This window comes from Callithrix jacchus, chromosome 16, assembly GCF_049354715.1.
Source record: "Callithrix jacchus isolate 240 chromosome 16, calJac240_pri, whole genome shotgun sequence".
Taxonomy (NCBI): domain Eukaryota; kingdom Metazoa; phylum Chordata; class Mammalia; order Primates; family Cebidae; genus Callithrix; species Callithrix jacchus.
In genome coordinates this window covers 52,427,823-52,451,713 of record NC_133517.1, presented here as the reverse complement: position 1 = coordinate 52,451,713, position 23,891 = coordinate 52,427,823, and the positions used below count along the sequence as shown (strand labels likewise).

Here is a 23,891-nt window from a genome sequence, read left to right as displayed (position 1 = left end):
CCCACATTTACCAGGTCTTGTATGGGAGTTTGGGGACCCTCCTCTGCCTTCTTTAGTTTTTTTCAAATATCCAGTGTTGACTGGGAAATAAAATGGGCCACTAGGAGGGTAGCCCCAGCTAAAGAATCTGGATCTACTCGGGTATGAAGGACCATAGTGTTAGTTAGCCGGTCTAGGAAGGCAGCTGGATTTTTAGCAGGACCCTGAGTTATTTCCCACAGTTTATCATAATTAAATCCTTTTTGGGCTGTGTTTGCATGCCTGCTAGGAGGCACTGTAGCATCTGGTCTCGGTGGCGGTGGCCATTTTGGCCAGTTTGATAGTCCCAGTTAGGATTGGCCTCAGGGACTGCCACTGTACCCACTGGCATCTGAGGATCAGTGAAATGTACTTGATCAGCGTGTGCCCTGGCTGCCATGGGGATGTGGTTGTGCTTATCAGGAGTAAGGATAGAGGACAGGATTACATAAGTGTCATGCCAGGTTAGGTCATATGCTTGAGTGAGGTACTGAAATTCCTTGATGTAAGCAGTAGGATTGGTGGAGAATGACCCTAAGCATTTCTCAATGGTGGACAGATCAGTAAGGGAGAAGGGAACGTGTACTCGGACAACACCCTTTGTTCCGGCCACCTTGCAGAGAGGACAAAAGAGAGAGTTTTCAACGCTGGGAGCACTGCGTGAGCGAGTGTGAGCACTAACAGGAGAGTCCATGTCCGAACTTGGAGGAGGAGAAGGAGGAGGGGTTTGGGGGTCCGCATATGGCAGGGGATTAGTGGATTGAGTGGGGGGTTGTAAGAGTTCTTCAGGCAGATTGGGGTCAGAAAAAGAAGAGGAGGAGGTCAGCAAAGGGGCCAAGGGCAGTGGGGGGATTTTTTTGCCAGGAGTACTTGGGCAGTACTGCAGGATGAGCAGAGGCTGGGGTGGGAACGGAGGTGCCAGAAAGCCTTAATATAGGGAACCTCCGCCCACTTTCCATTTCTTTGGCAGAAGTTGTCTAAATCTGTTAGAAAGTTAAAGTTGAGGGTGCCCCCAGGAGGCCACTTGGACTGGTTGTTTAGAGGACACTGTGGCCAGGCCACAGAGGAGAGGAAGAGTAGCCTTTTCTTTTTTATAGAAAGACCTAGTTTGGGTAGATTTTGGACTAGGCATCCTAGTGGTGACTTGGAGTCTAGGCAGGAGTTCTGATTACCCATATTTTATCTTTTTCAGTGGCCTAAGGGTGAGAAGTGGACATAAAAAGAAATTATACCCAACACGGGCAGAAAAGCTCCTTTCCCAGAGGGGGAGGCTGAGAGAACCTACAGGCTGCAATGATAACAATGAGTAAGAAAATAAAAAGGGACAGGGCTAGAGCTATTTGCCACATGGTAGAGTTAGAGGAAGTGAAACTTGCAGAAGTGGGCAGTGGGGTTTCAGTGGTAGAAGAAGAATAGAAGGAAAAAGGATGACAGAGTTATTTGTAGAGGCAGGAACTCAATAAATTTTCCTTGAAGCCAGTGGTCTGTTACCTACCATAGAACATCTGGTACTTTAAGGGAAGTAGGCCTGAACCAGTGTATATCAGCTAGTAAGAGCCTAACAAAACTGGTGAATCTACAGTAGAGAGAGGGCCACATATAGAATTGATGGTCAAAGGTTGGGAGACCAATCTGATGCCTTCCCAGCCATGCCCCCAGAGGGATATTTCAGGGGCATCTTGGCTAAGGTGTACCTGTATAAGCCCCTGGCCTGGTCACCTCAGAACTGTTGGTCCTGAGGTGAATCACCGTTATGCCTTATGACGTCCCCGTGGAACCACGGTTGGAGGCCCACACAAGCCCCATAGCCATTAAGTCATGGGACTACACATAGACTCACTTGCTCACACACTCACTTGGGAATAGAGAGAGAGAGAGAGAGAGAAGCTAAAAGTGCCTAGGTGGGAGCTGACCTGCCAAAGGGCAAGTTTGAGATTGAGAGCCAGAGGTCTGTTTTAGTCCTGGGCAGAGCCTGGGCTTGTGAACAGGGCTTCTTATCACCCAAACCTTAGCCACTGCTGCAGAGATGATCGGAAGGGTGGCTCAGTGTCCTGGGCTATCCTCCTGAACCCCGGAGATTACGAGAGGGTTCAGGAAGGTGGGGACATCTCCCTCAGATTCCTGGCCCTGAGAGACCCCTTATGGGGAGAAGACAAGAGTGTAGGGACATTTCCACTATGCTCAGGTTCTCAGAAAGAGGCTGGGGCCCTGGGCCCATGACGAGTAATGAGAAGGTGTCCCTGACATGGCCGTGATTACGAGCAGGAAGTCCACAGAGCAGGCAGTGGGAAAAGTTGTGGGCAACAGAAGTCTTACCTAGTGGTGGACTGGCTCCTGGTCCAGCCTCAGGTGGAGGAGTCAGTTTCCCCCCTGCCAGGAGGGAAGGTCTCACAACTCCTCCCGGGTTTCAGCACCAAATGAAAGATTTATTGCCGAGGTAAAATGAGGAAACGGAGGCAAGTATAAAAAAGTGAGAAGCTAATTTATTCAGCTCCCAGGCGAGCTTCAGTGGTCCAAGGGGGGGCCAGAGAAGTCACGCCCAGCTGTTCAGGGCATGGGGTTTTATGGGGAAGGCAGGCAATTGATTGGGTATTAGGGAAACAAAGAGAAGGCATTTCTATTGGCTGTTGAGGAGCAGGAAGTACATGGAGTTAAAGTAGGAAGTACATGAAACTAGCTGTCATTGCTAGGTGGGCAGGACTTTGGGTAAGTGGGCTTTGATTGACTACTGGGGAAACAAAGAGAAGGCATTTCTATTGGCTGTTGAGGAGCAGGAAGTACATGGAATTAAAGTAGGAAGTACATGAAACTAGCTGTCATTGATAGGTGGGCGGGACTTTGGGCATGCGGGCCTGCTGGGGGGGTACATGGAAGGCTGTTACCGGGCAGGGTATGGTGGGGCTTCTTTATAAATTTTTCTGCAGGGTTTCTTTAACAGCGGGCTGGAGGTTGAATGCATAATTTAGTGCTGAGTGTGGGCTTGGGTATGGTATGCAGAGGCGGGTGCGGGGGAAGCCATATAGCGAGGCCAGATAATGAGCTCAGGTGATGACGCAGTTATCAGGTGCGGAGAGTGATGAATGTGTCCGTTTGACTTGTGGCAAGGCAACTGGCCTTACAGATACTATTGATGACTTTGCCACTGCTTTTTAATATTTTATCACTGGATTTCAGTAACCATATACCTATGAATTTTTGAAAGTATTCTGAAAATAATTTTTATTATTCTACTCTCGAGGAAACATTTTTTCATTGTGGAAACTTTGCATTTTATTTGTACCTTGCTGTCTGTTTTCAGAGTGCCTTCAGCTCTCCATTGCTGTCTATAATACAGACCATCAGTATGATAACAGGAGATATCAATTATCAAGAGTCCTTCCTAAACCCATTTCTGAGGAATGAATTAACATATCCACTTTTTTTTTTTACTACTTATTAGTTTAACAATATTTGCCCCAATTGTCCTCATGAATTTACTTGTAAGTAGTTTTCTTGTATTTTCTGTGTGTTGATCATTTGAAACATTTCATAATAATTATTATTTTTAACTTCTTTAATCTTCCTCCACTGGGAAGATGAGGAAGGAGCTACTACAAAATATATTTATTGAACACTCATTTGGTGCCTGGGGAGCACCAGGCACATCAAGAGGCTCAGGGCGTGCAAAGATGCCTGCACTTGGCAAATACTGAGAATCTACTAAATGCCAGGAACTGTTACAAGTTTTGTGAAACACTGGGGAAGAAAGCAGAGCAATATTCTGTCCCAGTGTGATTACAGACTAGTCAGGAAGTTAGGTAATAAATAAATATGGAGCATAATGTCATGTGGATGATAAAAGCTACAAATAATTAAGAAGCAGGAAAAGGCAATAAAGATGGAGGTGTGCAATGCTTTGGAGTTGAAGAGGGGGTCAGAGGTTAGCCAGAGAGTTTTATGGAACATATTGTCACTATGCTCAAATTTACCATTGACAAGAGATTCAAGTGGGGAAATCTCGCATGCAGAGGGTGTCTGTGACATTCAGATGCCACCTTGAACCCAGTCAAAGCCTAGACACTATCAGCAGACATGAGAATGCCCTTCCATGTGGAATTCTCTAGAGAATCTTCTCAAGCCATGAGCATGTTGGCTGATGCAGGCAGAGGTGCGTCCACTGCAGGTCCATGGAAAGCCCTTATTGGCATTTTTGTGCCTGTTTTTTCTTTATCCATTTATGCACAGATGCACATATTCCACACACTTTCCCTGAGTCCGACTATGACCAGAGACTGTGCTAGGCAGTGTTTCTGAAAAAAATTATGCAGACTCGTAAGTTTTTTGATCTACTTATTTGATACAACTCCAGAGTTTTATTTTGGTGATCTAGAAAAACAAATGATGGGACTAGGAATAATGGGGAATGACATAGAGCCCACATTCTTCTCTTATAACTGTTTATGTTTGGGGAGAAAATTGTCCAGAAGAGAATTGGTCTTAGCAGTAGTACAGGCTGGCCCCATGATGAAGATCTACACATCCGGCACCCAGTGTACATCTCCACCTGGTTGTCCTGGAGGAAAATCAAAACCAGCAGAGCCAAGAGTAATGTTATCTTTCCTTCAGAGTCTCCATGGCCTCTCAGTAGAATCTCCCAGCCATCTTACTCAGATCATTGGCAGATAGTCTCTATTTTACTCTCCCGCTTTTTTCCTCAGTTCTTTCAATAACTCTTTGGCTTCCACGTCTGCTTCCTGTTGGCTTGGACTGTCACAGTTCCTCATCCAAATGGTTGCAGCAGCCTCAAGAGCATCTCTACCTTATCTCACTGCTTTGTCTATTTCTTTCTACAAATGGTCACCATAGTGATGCTCTGATAATGAAAAACTAAACCCATCAGTGGCTCTTTTAAATATTTTTTCCATGCCTCTCAAAAGCTTTAATCCATTCCAAACCCATCAGCATAGCAAGCCAAGGTCCCTGAGACCTGGATTAACCTATATCTTACCCAACTCCCCACCATTCCCTGGATTTACTGAGAAATGTACACTCCCTGAGTTTAATTAGATCCCATTTATCTATTCTGATTTTTGTTGCCATTACATTTGGTGTTTTAATCATGTATTAAACTATGCCTATGTACTGAATGGCACTGCCTAGGTTTTCTTCTACGGTTTTTATGGTGTTAGGTCTTATGTTTAAATCTTTGATCCATCTGGAGTTAATTTTTGTGTAAGATGAAAGAAAGGGGTCCAGTTTAAGCTTTCTATACATGGCAAGCTGGTTTTTCCCAACACCATTTATGAAACAGAGAATCCTTTTCTCATTGCTTGCTTTAGTCAGGCTCGTCAAACACCAGATTGTTGTAGTTGTGTGGTGTTACTTCTGAGACCTCTGTTCTGTTTCATTGGTTTATATCACTGTTTTGGTACCAGTGCCATGCTGTTTTGATTACTGTAGCCCTGTAGTATAGTTTGAGGTCAGGTGGTGTGATGCCTCCAGCTTTGTTCTTTCTGCTTATGAAGTTTAAGGTGGTTTTTTTCCAGTTCTGTGAAGAAGGTCAATGGTAAATTGATGGAGATAGCATTGAATCTGTATATTACTTTGGGAATTAAGGCCATTTTCATGATACTAATTCTTCCTAACCAGAAGTACGGAATGTTTTTCCATCGGTTTGTGACCTATCTTATCTCCTTGAGCAATGGTTTGTACCTCTACTTAAAGGGATCCTTCACATCCTTGTTAGTTGGATTCCTAGGTATTTTATTCTCTTTGTGGCAATTGTGAATGGAAGTTTGCTCATGATTTGGCTGTCTGTCTGCTATTGGTGGTGTATAGGAATGCTTGTGATTTTTGCGTATTGATTTTTTATCCTGAGACTTTGCTGAAGTTGCTTCTCATCTCCAGGATGCTCCCTATCAACCATAACACTTCATGACGCTGATGTTTCAATGCCTTGAAATGACCAATGAACAGGTTTCTCATTAGGACTTTGTCCACTTTTCCTTCTGAGGTGTTTGCGACATTCATCAATTTCTTTTGTACACCATCTGGCATTTCTGGTCGGACGTCATTTTGTTTTCTAAGTTCTTCAATTTGTTCTGTACATCTTGATGCTGAATCTAATGCAGCATTGGCTTCATCCAAATGTTCCTGTAATGATAACACTTTTCTTTCCAGATGTTCCTCCTTTTTCTTCCATTCAGTTCTAAGATGTTTTTGCTTTGCTAGCTCAGCAGAATATATAGCTTGTTCCTCTTGTTGGAAACGCTGTAGTACCATCTGCAGGTTGGCCAGTGACACAGCAGACTGCTTTACTTGTTTCTGAGGGGCAGAAAGCTGAAGCACACTTTCATCCCTTTGCTTGGAGACTACATTCAATTGTTCTTGCAATGATTCTACCTGCACACTGGCTTGATGGCTTGCATTTTCCATTGCATTAGAGGATGAAACTAGCTTTTCCTCCAATACTGTGACTTTCTTTCTTAGTTTAGCCTCTCTATCTTCTGCGGCCAAAGCCTCACGGGTATAAGAATCTTCTGATTCTAGAAGATGATTACACAATCTCTCTAGCTCCTGGTTTCACCAAAATTTATTGTTACATAAACGTTGAACCTCATTCCATAGGGCAGTGTTTTCCATTTGCTTTTGTTTCAGAGACAACAAGACTTGGTCTCTCTCCTGTTGAAACAAAAGTATCTTCTCCTGCATTGATTTAACTGCATTTCCAAGCTGATTTAACTCCCCAGTCTTGCCCTGTTCTTTTTTTTAATAGCTCTTCAAAGGCAAGAGCCTTCTCCTTCATTGAATGGCACTCAAATTCTTTTTCTCGCAGCATCATAGAAAACTTCATGTTAGTCCCTTGCAATGTTTGATATTCTGTTTCCTTTTCTCTGGATGTTTCTACTATGTTTTCATTTTCTCCTTTTAGTTTGCCAGTGTCCATCTCTAGAATTAATATTCTCTCCTTCAGGTTTGTGACTTCCTGTCTCAAAAGTTTGTTTTCATATCCTTTGTTAGTGAAATTTTCATTTGAAGAAAGTAGTTGATCACTTTGCCTTTAATTAAGATGTCTTTTCCCTTAAATAACTTTTGTGAAACATCTCGTTTTACCCTTCAATATGTAATTAAGACTTCCAGTCTTCAAATGTATTAGAAACTACAGTCAATCACTGCAAAACTTGCAAAGAACCAAATTTAGTTCTGGCCTGATCAGACCTATTTGCATATTTGAATTTATCTCATTTTTCATCTTTCTTTGTTCTATAAATGTTTCTATTTTAAAGGCATATTGCAATTTACAAAATTTGCAAGAAATGTCTTTTTAAATATACAAATTCAACAACTAATAAAAATATGTATGTCCACCTACAGTTAAGTTTCAAGTCAGGACTTTCTTATGATGGGTTTATTAAAAAATTAAAGAAATCGTCTCTTAAGTTTCAGACATCTGGGTACTTGTGCTATCAAAGTGGTTTCATTGCCCTCAGTGGCCACCATCATGAGAATAGTTAACTCTTGGTTTGTTGTAGCTCATATATCAGAAAATGGCATGTTCAGTGATGTTGCTAAGTATACTTATGTAGATTCAGCTTATGGTTTAACACTTATATGAAAGTTGTATGAATTTATGTAAGGAAACGTTTAGTTTTAAGATGATATCTTTAAATAGATATCTTAGCGGTTAATACTAAGTGATATATCTGGAGTATATACTCAACAATAAAAAGGAAAAACCAATGATACATCCAAAAACTTGGATGGATCTCAAGGGAGTTATGCTGAGTGAAAAAAAGCCAGCCTCAATAAGTGAAATACATCCTGCACATGTATCCCAGAACATTAATTAAAAAAAAAATTGTTGGCGAGTGTCATGGTGGCTGGCGAGTTGTCAGGAATTGCCTATGGAACTCGGGAGAGTCACTAAAGCAGAGGTAGAACTGGCCCAATCTGGATGGTGGGAATGAGTGGAAGGCCCCACGTGGGTGACGGCATCACTAGAGGAGGGCCCGTGGTAAAGTCCCAGGCCAGGCCTCTGTGTTCCTCAGCAGAACCTGGATCCCATGTTGCCTGGGTACCCCACTTTGTTGTGGAATCCTGTACATTTGAACTAGTCTTGTGAAAAAAGGCATTCAAGGATATTTGGTTGGATGTCCAACAGCACTAAATGTTTTTTTTTTTTTTTTCTGAGTGGACCAGGTCGGCTGCTAAACTCACCACAATGTTGTCCTGGTTTGGGGGCCTCAGCTCCAGATGGGGCCAGTCTCTGGGTCAAGTCAGGGGCAGCCTGGCTTCCCTCTCTGGCCAGATTTCAAACTTTACAAAGTTTATACTGACGGGGGGCATGGAGGAAGTGGAAGCAGAATTACCTGATTTTATGACAAAAGAAATTGAAGCCATTCATGAAGTCTTGAGATCAGAGAATAAAAGGTGTAAGAAATTTTGTACTGATCTACAACAGAAACATGAAGCATCAGAGCTTCAAATGAAACAGCAATCTACAAGTTACCAAAATCAACTTCAACAAAAACAGGTAAAAATCCACCATGGTGAAGCCAGACATACTGTGCTCCAGGACCAGATGCTGAAACTGCAGTCAGCTGCTCAGTCAGTACCTTCAGGAGTTGGCGGTGTACCAGCAACCACTGCATCTTCTTTCGCTTATGGGATTAGTCATCATCCTTCAGCTTTTCATGATGACGACATGGACTTTAATGATATAATTTTGTCCCGACAAGAAATAAACCAACTCCAAAATGAAGTTTCAAGACTTGAGTCTGAAGTTGTCTATTGGAGGAATATTGGTCACACTTCAATAGCACGAGGAACACATAGCTCTGCTCAAAGAGAAATAAACAAACTACAAAATATTAAGGAACTGAAACAGAACCAAAGTCAGGAAATAGATGACCATCAACATGAAATGTCAGTACTGTAGAATGTGCACCACCAGAAATTGACAGAAATAAGTCAACAGCATCAAGAAGAATTAAGTGACTATGAAGAACGAATTGAAGAACTCACAAATCTGTTACAACAAGGTGGCCTTGGAGTTACAGAAACCGATCACTCCAAAATCTATGAGATGCAAAAAACGATTCAATTTCTACAAACAGAAAAAGTGGACTCTACCAAAAAAATTGAAGAACTTGAGGATAAAATAAAAGATATGAATAAAAAATTATCTCCTGCAGAAAATGATAGAGACATTTTGAGGAAAGAACAAGAACAGCTAAATGTGGAAAAGAAACAAATATTAGAAGAATGTGAAAACTTGAAATTCGAGTGTAGTGAATTGCAGCCCTATGGTATGAAGCAAAGTGATACTGTGACAGAAAAGGGAAGAATTATTGCACAGAGTGCACCAGCGGAAGAAGTGTTCACACTACAAGCACTGTCTGATGCCAACAATGAAATAATGAGATAAAGTAGTTTAAACCAGGATAACAGTCTTGTTGAAGACAATCTGAAACTTAAAATGCATAGTGAAGAACTAGAAAAAGAGAAGTCATTACTGAGTCAAGAAAAAGAGGAACTTCAGATGTCACTTTTAAAATCAAACAATGAACATGAACTACTTAAAAGTGCAGCTACAAGAGATGTAAGTTTGGATTCAGAATTATATAGTTTAAGACTTAATTGGGAAGCAAAGGAACAAGAACTCAATCAGAGTATTAGTGAAAAGAAAATCCTGATAGCTAAGATAGGAAAATTGGACAGACAGAATCAAGATGCTAAAATGCACATGCTTCTGATAAAAGATCAGCTATCAAAACAACAAAATGAAGGAGATGACATCATCAGTAAACTGAAACAAGATCTAAATGATGAAAAAAAGGAAGTCCATCAACTTGAAGGCGATAAAATGGACATTACTAAAGAGTTCGATGTACAAAAAGAAACATTACTTCAACGTGAAGTGGCCCTAAATGATTTAGTAGATCAGCTAAATAAATCACAAAGAAATAATGTAAGCATCCAGAAGGAGAATGTGGAACTTAAAGAGCATATTAGACAAAATGATGAGGAGCTTTCTAGACTCAGGAATGAGTTAACTCACTCTTTAAATCAAGACTTTGGCGGTAATTTTAAGGACAACTTAATTAAAGAAAAAGAAGCCAAAGTTAGAAACTTGAAGCAAAGTCTTTCAGAATTACAGCAGCTCAATGAAAATTTAAAGAAAGTTGCTTTTGATGTCAAAATGAAAAATGAAAAGTTAGTTTCAGCATGTGAATATGTGAGGCATCAGCTGGAAGAATATATTGCTAGTAGCAATCAGCTTTCTCTTGAAGAAAACACCATTGTGAAGACTCTAAAAATAAAAAAAGGAGAGATAGAAGCAGAATTGTGTCAGGCTAAGAAGAAGCTATTGGAAGAAGCAAACGAGCATGAGAAAACCATTGAAAATTGCCAAATGCATGTCATTTGATTACCTCTGCCTTGCAGCTGGAACATGAGCATTTAATTAAACTCAGTCAAAAGAAAGACATTGAAATAGCAGACCCCAAAAAGAATATTGGACAAATGGACACTGATCATAAAGATATTAAGGACATGTTGTCATCTAGTCTAGAAGAGCAGAAGCAAATGACACAACTTTTAAACGAGAAAGAAATTTTTACTGAAAACCTTCAAGAAAAAAGTTCAGGAGGACTCAAGATGGCGCTGTGAGAACAACCCAGGATTGGAGCTCTTCTCGTTGAATCCGCAAACGGTGAGTCAGAGCGGCATTTTCAGACTGATCTTTGTTGCCCACAGAACGGGGAAACTCCCAAGTATAAAAAAGACATGGGACGCCAGGCAGTAGGTCTGCCTGGCGAAGCTGGCAGCTGGGGCGGTGGCGGCCGGCCCTACCCAGCAATCCCCACAGGGTGCGCTTGTCCGGGTGCCCTGTTGAACCGGCAACCTGAGACTTGAGAGGGCTAGACTTGAGACTGAACGAGACTTGGACAGTAGGCCAGCCCAGGGGATTGCAGGGACAGATCGTTTGGGATACCCAGTGGGACGAACAAAACCGCGATTTCAAACTATCCCGAGCAGATGGTCCGAGACGCTCTGTGGGGGAGGGGCGTCCACCACTACCGAGGCAACCCGCCCCAACTGAGATACACGCCCACTGCTGACGCAGCCAGCCGTTGCCGAGGCAACCCACCCAAACTGAGATACACGCCCATTGCTGACTCAGCCTGCCGTTGCTGAGGCAACACGCTACAATGAAGAGACTCCACCGCAGGGCGTGGTGGAGACCACAGCAGAGCCGGCAGGAACAGCGTGAATCACACAACAGCAGGGCGGAGCCTCAACAGCCAAACAGTGGCTAGTCTGCCTCCTAGCTGGGCAGGACAGCTGATCGGACATCCAAAAATAAAGCCCAAACCCCTCAACACAGAGCATTTGAGGAAAAAAAAAAGAAAAAAAAAAGGGTTTTTTAATGAGCTCTGTTGCAGCAGAATAAAACATAGCAGCCTAACAGCCCTGAATGAACAACAGAGCACACAGCTCAGCAATTAAACCCCTATAAATTACAAACTGTCTCCTCAAGCAGCTCCCTGACCCCTCTATATCCAAAAGATTGACATTAGGCAGGCATCATCCTGGGACAAAGAGAGCAGAAAAAGAAACTTGTAGCATCCCTCATTGTGCCACAGCTACTAGAGGTGCACCCCAGACAAGCAGGGTCTGGAGCGGACCTCAGCACTCGTACAGCGAAGGGGCTAGACTGGTAGAAGGAAAACCAAGTAACAGAAATACTTCATCATCAACATTCTGGGTGTCCACTCAGAGACCCAAATGAAAAGTCAGCAACTACACAGACGACAAGCAGATAAACCCACAAAGATGGGAAGAAACCAGCGCAAAAAGGAGGAAAACACCCGAAACCAGAACACCTCACCTCCTAGAAAGGACCAAAACTCCTCACCAGCAAGGGAGCAAAGCTGGACGGAGAATGACTGTGACGAAATGACGGAATTAGACTTCAGAAGATGGATAATGAGAAACTTTTGTGAGCTAAAAGATCATGTATTAAATCAATGCAAAGAAACTAAGAACCTTGAAAAAAGATTTGAAAAAAGATTCGAGGAAATGATAACAAGAATGGATAACTTAGAGAGGAATATGAATGAATTAGAGGAGCTGAAAAACACAATACGAGAACTTCACGAAGCAAACTCAAGTTTCAATAGCCGAATAGACCAAGCAGAAGAAAGAATATCTGAAGTCGAAGACCAACTCAATGAAATAAAACGAGAAACCAAGATCAGAGAAAAAAGTGCAAAAAGGAATGAACAAAGTCTCCAAGAAATGTGGGACTATGTGAAAAGACCTAACCTACGTTTGATAGGTGTACCAGAAGGGGACGAAGAGAATGAATCCCAGCTGGAAAATACTCTTCAGGACATCATCCAGGAAAATTTCCCCCACCTAGCAAGACAGGCCAACACTCAATTGCAGGAAATTCAGAGAACACCACAAAGATATTCCGCAAGAAGAGCAACCCCAAGGCACATAATCGTCAGATTCAACAGGGTTGAAATAAAGGAGAGAATACTAAGGGCAGCCAGAGAGAAAGGTCGGGTCACACACAAAGGGAAGCCCATCAGACTCACAGTAGATCTCTCGGCAGAAACACTACAAGCCAGAAGAGAGTGGGGGCCAATATTCAACATTCTTAAAGAAAAGAACTTTCAACCCAGAATTTCATATCCAGCCAAACTGAGCTTCAGAAGTGAAGGAAGAATAAAATCCTTTGCAAACAAGCAAGTACTCAGAGATTTTGTCACCATCAGGCCTGCTTTACAAGAGCTCCTAAAAGAGGCACTACACATAGAAAGGATCAACCAGTACCAGCCATTCCAAAATCACACTGAATGCTAAAGAGCTTCAACATAATGAAGAATCTACAACAACTAACAGGCAAAACAGCCACTTAGCATCAAAATGACAGTATCAAATTCACACATAACAATATTAACCCTAAATGCAAATGGACTAAATGCACCAATCAAAAGACACAGACTGGCAAATTGGATAAAAATCCAAAACCCATCAGTGTGCTGTATCCAGGAAACCCATCTCACATGCAAGGATACACAAAGGCTCAAAATAAAGGGATGGAGGAAGATTTACCAAGCTAATGGAAAGCAAAAAAAAGCAGGAGTTGCAATTCTCATCTCTGATAAAATAGACTTTAAAGCAACAAAGATCAAAAGAGACAAAGAAGGCCATTACATAATGGTAAAAGGATCGATACAACAAGAAGAGCTAACGATCCTAAACATATATGGACCCAACACAGGAGCACCCAGATACATAAGGCAAGTTCTTAATGACTTACAAAAGGACTTAGACTCCCACACAATAATAGTGGGAGACTTTAACACTCCACTGTCAATACTAGACAGATCAACCAGACAGAAAATCAACAAGGATATCCAGGGCTTGAACTCAGACCTGGAGCAAGCAAACCTGGTGGACATTTACAGAACTCTCCACCCCAAATCCACAGAATACACATTCTTCTCAGCACCACATCACACCTACTCTAAAATTGACCACATAATTGGAAGTAAAGCACTGCTCAACAAATGCAAAACAACTGAAATCATAACAAACAGCCTCTCAGACCATAGCGCAATCAAGTTAGAACTCAGAATACAGAAACTGACCCAGAACCGCACAGCTTCATGGAAACTGAACAACTGGCTCTTGAATGTTGACTGGGTAAACAACGAAATGAAGGCAGAAATAAAGAAGTTCTTCAAAACCAATGAGAACGAAGACACAACGTGCCAGAACCTCTGGGACACATTTAAAGCAGTCTCTAGAGGAAAGTATATAGCAATAAGTGCCCATATGAGGAGAATGGAGAGATCCAAAATTGACACCCTATCGTCAAAATTGAAAGAGCTAGAGGAGCAAGATCAAAAAAACTCAAAACCCAGCAGAAGACAAGAAATTACTAAGATCAGAGCTGAGCTGAAGGAGATTGAGACACGAAAAACCCTTCAAAAAATCAATAAATCCAAGAGCTGGTTTTTTGAAAAGATCAACAAAATAGACAGACCACTAGCCAGATTGATTAAAAAGAAAAGAGAGAACAACCAAATAGATGCAATAAAAAATGATAAAGGGGAAATCACCACAGATTCCACAGAAATTCAAACCATCATCAGAGAATATTACAAACAACTCTATGCGCATAAACTAGTAAACCTGGAAGAAATGGATACATTCCTGGACTCCTGTGTCCTCCCAAGCCTAAACCAGGAGGAAGCTGAAACTATGAATAGACCAATAACAAGGTCTGAAGTCGAGGCAGCAATTAAGAGCCTACCTCACAAAAAAAGCCCAGGTCCAGACGGGTTCACAGCCGAATTCTACCAGACACACAAGGAGGAGCTGGTACCATTCCTTCTAAAACTATTTCAAACAATCCAAAAAGAGGGAATCCTTCCCAAATCATTTTATGAGACCAACATCATCCTGATACCAAAACCCGGCAGAGACCCAACAAGAAAAGAAAACTTCAGGCCAATATCCATGATGAACATAGATGCAAAAATCTTCAATAAAATATTGGCAAGCCGATTGCAACAGCAAATCAAAAAACTTATTCATCATGATCAAGTAGGATTCATCCCGGGGATGCAAGGCTGGTTCAACATACGCAAGTCTATCAACGTAATTCACCACATAAACAGAACCAAAAACAAAAACCACATGATTATCTCAATTGACGCAGAGAAGGCATTTGACAAAATTCAACAGCCCTTTATGCTAAAAACCCTCAATAAACTCGGTATCGATGGAACGTATCTGAAAGTAATAAAAGCTATTTATGACAAACCAACAGCCAATATCATACTGAATGGGCAAAAACTGGAAGCATTCCCTTTGAAATCTGGTACTAGACAAGGATGCCCTCTCTCACCACTCCTATTCAATATAGTACTGGAAGTTCTAGCCAGAGCAATCAGGCAAGAAAAAGAAATAAAGGGTATTCAAATAGGAAAGGTGGAAGCCAAATTGTCTCTATTTGCAGACGACATGATAGTATACCTAGAAGACCCCATCGCCTCAGCCCAAAAACTCCTGAAACTGATAAACAACTTCAGCAAAGTCTCAGGATATAAAATCAATGTGCAAAAATCACAAGCATTCGTCTACACCAATAACAGACTTAAAGAAAGCCAAATCAAGAGCGAACTGCCATTCGCAATTGCTACAAAAAGAATAAAATACCTTGGAATACAACTCACAAGGAACGTAAGGGACCTCTTCAAGGAGAACTACAAACCACTGCTCAATGAAATCAGAGAGGACACAAACAGATGGAGAAACATTCCATGTTCATGGTTAGGAAGAATTAACATCGTGAAAATGGCTATACTGCCCAAAGTAATTTACAGAATCAACGCTATCCCCATCAAGCTACCATTGACTTTCTTCACAGAACTGGAAAAAACCACCATGAACTTCATATGGAACCAAAAGAGAGCCCGCATAGCCAAGTCAATTCTAAGCAAAAAGAACACAGCGGGGGATATCACACTACTGGATTTCAAACTATACTACAAGGCTACAGTAATCAAAACAGCATGGTACTGGTACCAAAACAGAGATATAGACCAATGGAACAAAACAGAGGCACCGGAGGCAACACAACATATCTACAACTATACAATCTTTGATAAACCTGACAAAAACAAGCAATGGGGAAAGGATTCCCTGTTTAACAAATGGTGTTGGGAAAACTGGCTAGCCATGTGCAGAAAGCAGAAACTGGACCCCTTCCTGACACCTTACACTAAAATTAACTCCAGATGGATTAAAGACTTAAACATAAGACCTGGCACAATAAAAACCCTAGAAGGAAATCTAGGCAAAACTATCCAGGATATAGGAGTAGGCAAGCACTTTATGAACAAAACACCAAAAGCATTGGCAACAAAAGCCAAAATAGACAAATGGGACCTAATGAAACTCCACAGCTTCTGCACGGCAAAAGAAACAGTCACTAGAGTGGATCGGCAACCAACAGAATGGGAAAAAATTTTTGCAGTTTACCCATCTGACAAAGGGCTGATATCCAGAATTTACAAAGAACTCAAACGGATTTACAGGAAATAAACAAACAAGCCCATTCAAAAATGGGCAAAGGATATGAACAGACACTTTACGAAAGAAGACATATATGAGGCCAACAATCATATGAAAAAATGCTCATCGTCACTGGGCATCAGAGAGATGCAAATCAAAACCACATTGAGATACCATCTCACGCCAGTTAGAATGGCGATCATTAAAAAATCTGGAGACAACAGATGCTGGAGAGGATGTGGAGAAAAAGGAACACTTTTACACTGTTGGCGGGAGTGTAAATTAGTTCAACCGTTGTGGAAGACAGTGTGGCGATTCCTCAAGGCCTTAGAAATAGAAATTCCATTTGACCCAGCCATCCCATTACTGGGTATATATCCAAAAGACTATAAATCCTTCTACTATAAGGACACATGTACACGAATGTTCATTGCAGCACTGTTTACAATAGCAAAGACCTGGAATCAACCCAAATGCCCATTGATAATAGACTGGATTGGAAAAATGTGGCACATATACACCATGGAATATTATGCAGCAATCAGAAATGATGAGTTTGTGTCGTTTGTAGGGACATGGATGAATCTGGAGAACGTCATCCTCAGCAAACTGACACAAGAACAGAAAATGAAACACCGCATATTCTCACTCATAGGTGGGTGATGAAAAATGAGAACACATGGACACAGAAAGGGGAGTACTAAACAGTGGGGTCTATTGGGGGGAAAAGGGGAGGGCCAGTGGGAGGGGGAGGTGGGGAGGGATAGCCTGGGGAGAAATGCCAAATGTGGGTGAAGGGGAGAAGGAAAGAAAAGCACACTGCCATGTGTGTTCCTACGCAACTGTCTTGCATGCTCTGCTCATGTACCCCAAAACCTAAAATCCAATAAAAAATTAAAAAAAAAAGCTATATCAGTGTCTATTAATTAAATTCTAGCTTTTAAATTTTTTCTTTACATATATGTTGTCTTCCCATTGAATTATAAACGCCTGGGATTGTGAATTCAACTTTTCTTGACTGAGCACTGAACCCATGCATAACAGGCACCTCATAGCATCTGTCTTTGGTGCCACTGATGTTCATGTTTAAATTTTATATTCAAGTGACAATTAACTACACATATTTTAAAAATTGAGCAACACTATCAGTATCAGGCCAGAACAGCTGAAAGTATTAGAGATGGGGCAATTCCAGTGATTAATCTGAATGTAGAGTCTCCATTAACTTAGTTGCAGGTACACTGACATCTCCAAAATCAATCATCAAATTGTCCACATAAATAACAAAGTGCGAACCGATGCATTTTGAATTTGAATAGAAATAAAAATAAAATAAACACGGTGTTCATTTTGAACACCACGTCTTATTCTAATGTGAAGAAGATAAATCATTTTTGAACCGATTATAATATCAGATAAGAAGTTTTCCAGGAAGAGAGCTAACTCCAGAATGACACAAATATCTCATTTGTTTGCGGTGAAGGGCATGGTGTGACTTGCCATTTTGAAGAAGTTATTAAAAAAGAAAATGCTATATCATAGTCACTTGTAGGTCCCTATTTGTCTTAAACAATTTCACGTGCATTGTGTATAGTGAATTTTCCTTTTTGTAGGGTGTGTGTCTCAAGTGAAGAGAGGTCAGGTCATAAGACTTAAATTTCAAAATATCTTCTTCACTGATCAAAAACTCTATTATAAGAAATCCAGTGTTGATTTCAAGTTCTGCAATAAAAGACAAACTGAAATTCAATGCCCTTTCTTCATAGCAGCGTTAGAGAAACTAAAAGTGAGGAAATGAGCCTGTTGATTTAACTTTCTTAAGACTTAAAGATGATCTGCTCTTATTATTGTTACTGTGGTTAAAAGATTTTTTATTTTCCCTGAGCAGAATGTTCTCCTTGTTACCTGATGAAGAGTGCAGGCTCAAAGGCGTAAGTTCCTGAGCAGTTGAAGCGCTGTGAATAGTGTTCCAAAAGTTAATCAGGCCTTCAGAATAAGCCTATAATAAATGGAAGCTGCAGAGCATAAGCCCTGATCAACAGTGCCTTTGAAACTCACTGAACCTTTCTGCCTGCCTGCTTGCCATTCTCCCTTCTATCTCTTCTTCTGTGGGTTTCTCTCTTACTTTCCCCCATGTCTGTTATGCCATGTGCTACCTACCTTTCTTCCTTTTTTTCCCCCTCCCTTCCTGTGCTGATCCCTAGATCTTTCCATCCTCACAGCCTCTTAAACAAGCACAAAACAAAACTATATTTTTTCAGACTTGTATGTACTTCTCTAAGTTTTCTGTAGACTATTTTAAGATAAAGGCCTCCTGGGCTAGAAAATACCTTGTCTCCTTCCAGGAGACATCTAAACAGGGTTGGAGGTCATATGAAATCATAAAAGGGGCTATGTGTGAGGCTCAGGACACCTCAGTTCCATATCCCCCTCAATTTGTAATTGAACTTTAATTTCCTTACCCATTAAGTGGTGGCATGTCCATGCCTAAAATTCTTTGATTCCTATGACCCTTGATTAATTTTTTCCTTTCACTGTGATTCTGCTGCTTTTACGTCCCCATGCCCTCCAATCACCATCCTTACTTTAGACAGAAATAAACTTATCATGCTGCCTCACAGTCAATGAAACATTTTCCATGTCTAGTTTCTTGAGGAAGGTGGTTTTCATATTTCATTTCAAGAACCCTTTACTTTAATATTTATCGTGGCTTGAAACAACTACCTTCAGAACATCATAAAAGTTTCATTTATTTTATTTAGCATTTAGTTGATTTTCTATCCTTTAACTTTTCATTTTAAGTTTATGTTCTTTTCTGCCATATTAATTTTACCTCTAGCAATGAATCTGCCAGTTCCCTGTGGGTAAGGGTATTGCATTTTACTACCCTAGAGTGTTCACAAAATTTACATTTTTAATTTCAGTAATTAAAGTAGATTTGACCTAACCTTTTCTCACATACAGTTTCATAAGTGAATTTATGTCTATCATAATGATTTCTTACCTCATAAAATTAATCATGTACTTCAATTCTGCATATAAGTATAATATAAAATGCAATAATTCAGTGCTTAAATTGTGTAGGTACTATGCAACCGTGAATAATTTAAAAACATAAATTGTCAGTATAAACACAAGACACTTTTTTCTGAGACCTCAGAACATATGTTTTTACGTCAAGGGCAGAATCTCAGTGAATATTTTCTTTGGGCAGTTTGTTGATTTATTTCACCGCCTTCAATCCATTGAAAGTTAAGCCAGCTACAAATCCGTTGGCCAGTGCGAATACACTCGACATCCCTTCATTAGTCCACTAGAGACAAAAAAAGTGGGTCTGTAAACAATAAACAACAAGAAACATTTGAGATTTGCACAGCTGCACCCTGCTTCTACCAGCAGCGTGGCATTATGCTGCCACCCGCTCAGGGCCAAACCTGACAAAACACAACTTTCTCATCATGGCATCCTAATTACAGCTTGAGACTCTAGGTTTGGAGGGGAGGTGGGGTTTACTGTAGTCTCAAAAATACTAGCATTATGTCACACACTTGACACTTCCTTCATGGAGCCAGGCAGGGTAAGTCACATGTGAGATCCTGTGAAGATAAAAAGCAAACCTTTCTAAAGATGTAAATGATGTTTAACATTTCATTTTGTGTTGCTAGTACATGCTGAGCAGGCACTGCAAACAAACAGCTCTGAGACCTTTAAGTCTGAATCACTCCATATATAGCTCTAAGGCATTTTCTTACATTTTCATGTACAGCATTAAGTAGTAAGTTTCTGTAGAAGCATGTTTGTTTCAGAGAACAATATGATTTGCAGTAGCTATCTGGAAAAATGGCATCGTAGCTGTTAGATGAAGATTAAATCAATGTATATTTTTTAATTCCATTACTGGCTGCAATTTTTAAAAGCATCTCCAAAATTTATTAATGAAAACCAATAACATTATAACAAGTTAAAAACATATCAAATATATATATATTTAAGTAAGGTCCTGGAAATTTTCAGCTATTCTAAGAAATTCAACAAACCTGAAACCTGCATTACTCTAGAACCTGACTGGAAATATTTAATAAATTTCATGCCGTTTATTGTTTTCTAATATATCAAGTTTTAGGAATAACTAAAATGCTGTTCTTGTCCTCAAAAAGTGGAAGGTGGCATTTCTTTTCTGCAACCAAAGACTGCTAATACCAATTTGTTCCTCAACTATAGCACAACTATATACTCCTTAGTTTAAAAAAAATTTAGAACTTTTATCCTTGATATAACCAATGCTTTTTTTAGATACACTCAGATGAAATCCTAAAAGCTTTGCTTCCAGTGGTCAAAGGAAGCATTGTGTTGCAATAAGTGGGGACAAGACAAGTAATAAATAGGATACATAATATGAGCATCTTTCAATATCATAGCTGTCTCCAAATTTATAAATAAACTATTTAGACCCGTAATATATTTTTTCTTCATCAGGATAATTATTTAAAGAATTGGGTCCTAGACATATATGTTCACTAAAATTAGAGAATAAAACACTAGATTTGTCTTTAGAAAAATGGCCTTTTATAAAACATAGCTGACTAGGAAAAAACCCTTCTTTATTCTGAAAAATATAATATTAAGTTATAAAGCATCTTGAACCTTTTACAGACTACAAGGTATAGTGATGGCTGGAAATTTTTAGTCTGCTTTAAAACACATATAGAAAAGGGCTCAAACTTTTATATTCGCATTCAGCTATTCAGCTAGTGGGTTTTTATTATGATGGTAAGAGCGCCCTTTACATTGGCACTCAAGATATGTCCTTCTAAATCTTTCCTTTTGCAAGTCTTCCCAGACTCACAGTGTAGTGAAGGGGATAAAGATGAAAGGTAATGAAAAAAATAAAGAAGGCAACCAACAGAGAATCTACTGATACACAAAGAAATGGGAAACAATGGGCCACCCTGTAATACCCTGAAAAATAAATCACGAACTTCAGTCACTACTTGGTATTCCGTGTGAATGATACAATTTACTATTTGGGTGAATGACATATGTTTTATATTCCATTTGGATGTTTGGCATAAGATAGATTTAGCCTCTATGAAACCAAATATGGAAATGTTCATGAAATTTGGATAGGATTTGAACGATTTGTTAGATCTCTTCCAGTAACAATTAACTTTTAGATCATGTCATAACATGGTCTGCAATGTTGGGTAATAAGATTCTTGTACAAGGACTATTTCTCAGTTGATCTTTGTTTCATAGCAAAAATACACTTTAAATTACAACTCTGTTCCTATTTCTCCATAATCAAACACATTATAGGTGATGTGGCTATATTAAAAGCTCAAATACTGAGAAGTCTCTATGACTTAAGTATTACACCATGCTTTATATACTTCCGTGTTTTGAGACTAGAATCACAGAAAGGAGCTTAGATATGATCTGGTCCAATTTCTTTATTTACATCTTTTAAAACAGATACAATGAGGTTGCATGATTTGGCTGACCTCATCTGATAGTTGCTGAGCTTGAACTAGAACCCAGATCTCTAGTTGTCTATACAAGTCCCTTTCCATTAAATCCCACTTCATTATTCTTTGCTTTTCACCTTCTAGTCAGAGTTTTAAAAAGCTTTTATTTTTTAATCTACTCCCATGTCAAAAATACTATCCAAACTACACCAAATTGAGATGAGTTATCTCCTATATATTCTTTGTTTCAGTAAAGGGTAATGGCCACAGTCAGGCAACGTAACTGTGTTCTTGCAAAGAGAGGTGCACTTCCCAGAACTGCTCTTTCCTTACCTCTGCTTCCTTAGCACTGGTTTTGAAAATAACTACCTCCTTCTGCCCTGGATCTCTCCAGTCAATTCTGAATACTACAGCCCAAACACCAGCAGCTCAGGGCTATCTCTTATAGAAGATGCTCCCATGGTTCCTGGCTCTCAGGATTAAGATGTGACACTATACAAAGACTGTAAGGTCTATCTTCCACTTACCTCTGTGCTTCTATATGTCCCTTGCTGTTCTAAATCCTTCTTTCATTTCTTTAGTGTGCTATTCTCCCTCTGCCACAGGGAATTTGTACATCTTTTCTTGTCTCTTTTCACCTTCAGATACCAACTCAAGGATCATATCTTATTGCCCCCTGACTTCCTTGACCATAAAATAATCCTCTTATTGTAAGAACTTATAGAACCAGGTACCTTTCACCTGTAGTAGCATTTGTCACAACATCAATTTTATATTTGTTGGGATGACTACTTTGATTATTTGATGAATATCCATCTTTTTCACTAGATTTTAAGTTTCTGGAGGGCAGGGATCACATCTGATCTTATTCATCATTGTGTCCCAAGTAACATGCAATAAATATTAGTTGAATAAAAAAGTAAATAATCATATTTAATTATTTCCTTCCTTATTTATTTAAAAGCAGTTTTCTCTCATTCCTGCTACCTCGGGTTACCTGCCATTCCTCAAATTCAATATGACTTCCACGTATGAAATGTTCTTTTCCACATTTTCCATTTAATAAACTCTTACGCATGATTCAAGATCAAGAATAAGTACCATCTCTAGAAAGAATTAATATTTCCTGCTTTGTGGGTTAGAAGTTTGTTTTCTCTATTATAATGCTTTTCTCGTTATAACTATTCAACTAGAATCATTTCTTATACAGCAAATATGTATGAATCCTAAAGCTGCTGGAGGCACAGTCTCTGCCATGGTGCAGCTTACATTCTCATGGAGGTAGACAGATATTCTACAAACATACCAGCAACTAACTACAATTCTAATAAAAGCAACAACAGCAAAGCACAAGTTGCCATGTGAGCTTGAAACTAGAAACACCTGCTAGATGTTACTTAAAATTGATAAACATCTCTGTACCCATATTTGCATCTTTCGTACCTAGCTAGTGTGTCACCTAATACGAATGCTTAATGCATGTTGTGGATTACCCCCCCAAAAATGAATAAGTAATAAATTTCAAAGTGCTAGTATCTTTGCTTTGTCAGATATTTTGGCTAACATAATACCAGTTATTAATATTATGGATAACTTCCAATTTATTTAGAAGTTCTGGTGACCTTTATTTGCCAACTTTAACAAGGCCTGGGTTAAAAATAAGACCTGGATTTCCTGGAACTAGGTAAAGAACAACATATACATACATAAAACTCTAGTAATTATTGTTGCCCAAGAATGGACAGTGCTACTCAAAAAACTGCCAGGACCACCACCTGGCAGTGCTCATGTGGGCCCAGGTATTCACTTGTCAGGTATGCACAGGAGAAACTCCTAGCTTGTGGAGGTTGACAAGATGGCCCTCAAGTGCCTCCTATCACTGGGATTTTATGATTCTGTGAGATTTCTGTGTGAATACTACTCAACTACATTTTCTACGGGACTGATGAGGAATAGGAAAAAGTTGAATTTGGTAAATTTCTTAAGTTTAAAATGTCATACAAGAGAATTTCCCATTTCTCAGCTTACACTCACTCACCCCTAGGAAAGATATTTCATGTCTGGTGAGGGAATTTACACCAATAAAAAAACAAAGAAAGTATCAAAGTTAGTGAGTCAATTTTTTTTCTTCAAAATATGTTTATACCTGTCAATAATGATCTCTTCTCTTTCTAAATAATAGAATGTATTTCCAAGTGATGCCTCAAAGGGATAATCCTATAATAATGGAAATACATACTGGGCAGTATTTGGAATGGAAAATCATGTGAGGAGAAAGGTGGGAGTTTTATGTGATGTATTCTAAACACAATACACAGGTGGCCATGT

At 39.8% G+C, this 23,891-nt stretch overlaps 1 long non-coding RNA gene and 1 pseudogene across 2 annotated transcripts in view; both read right to left on the bottom strand.

Annotated features, from left to right (window-relative positions):
* LOC144579738 (uncharacterized) overlaps nt 1-23,891 on the bottom strand; it is a 203,733-nt gene that overhangs the window by 162,878 nt on the left and 16,964 nt on the right. The window lies entirely within an intron of this gene.
* Nucleotides 5,730-7,078, bottom strand: LOC144579737 (thyroid receptor-interacting protein 11 pseudogene; annotated as a pseudogene).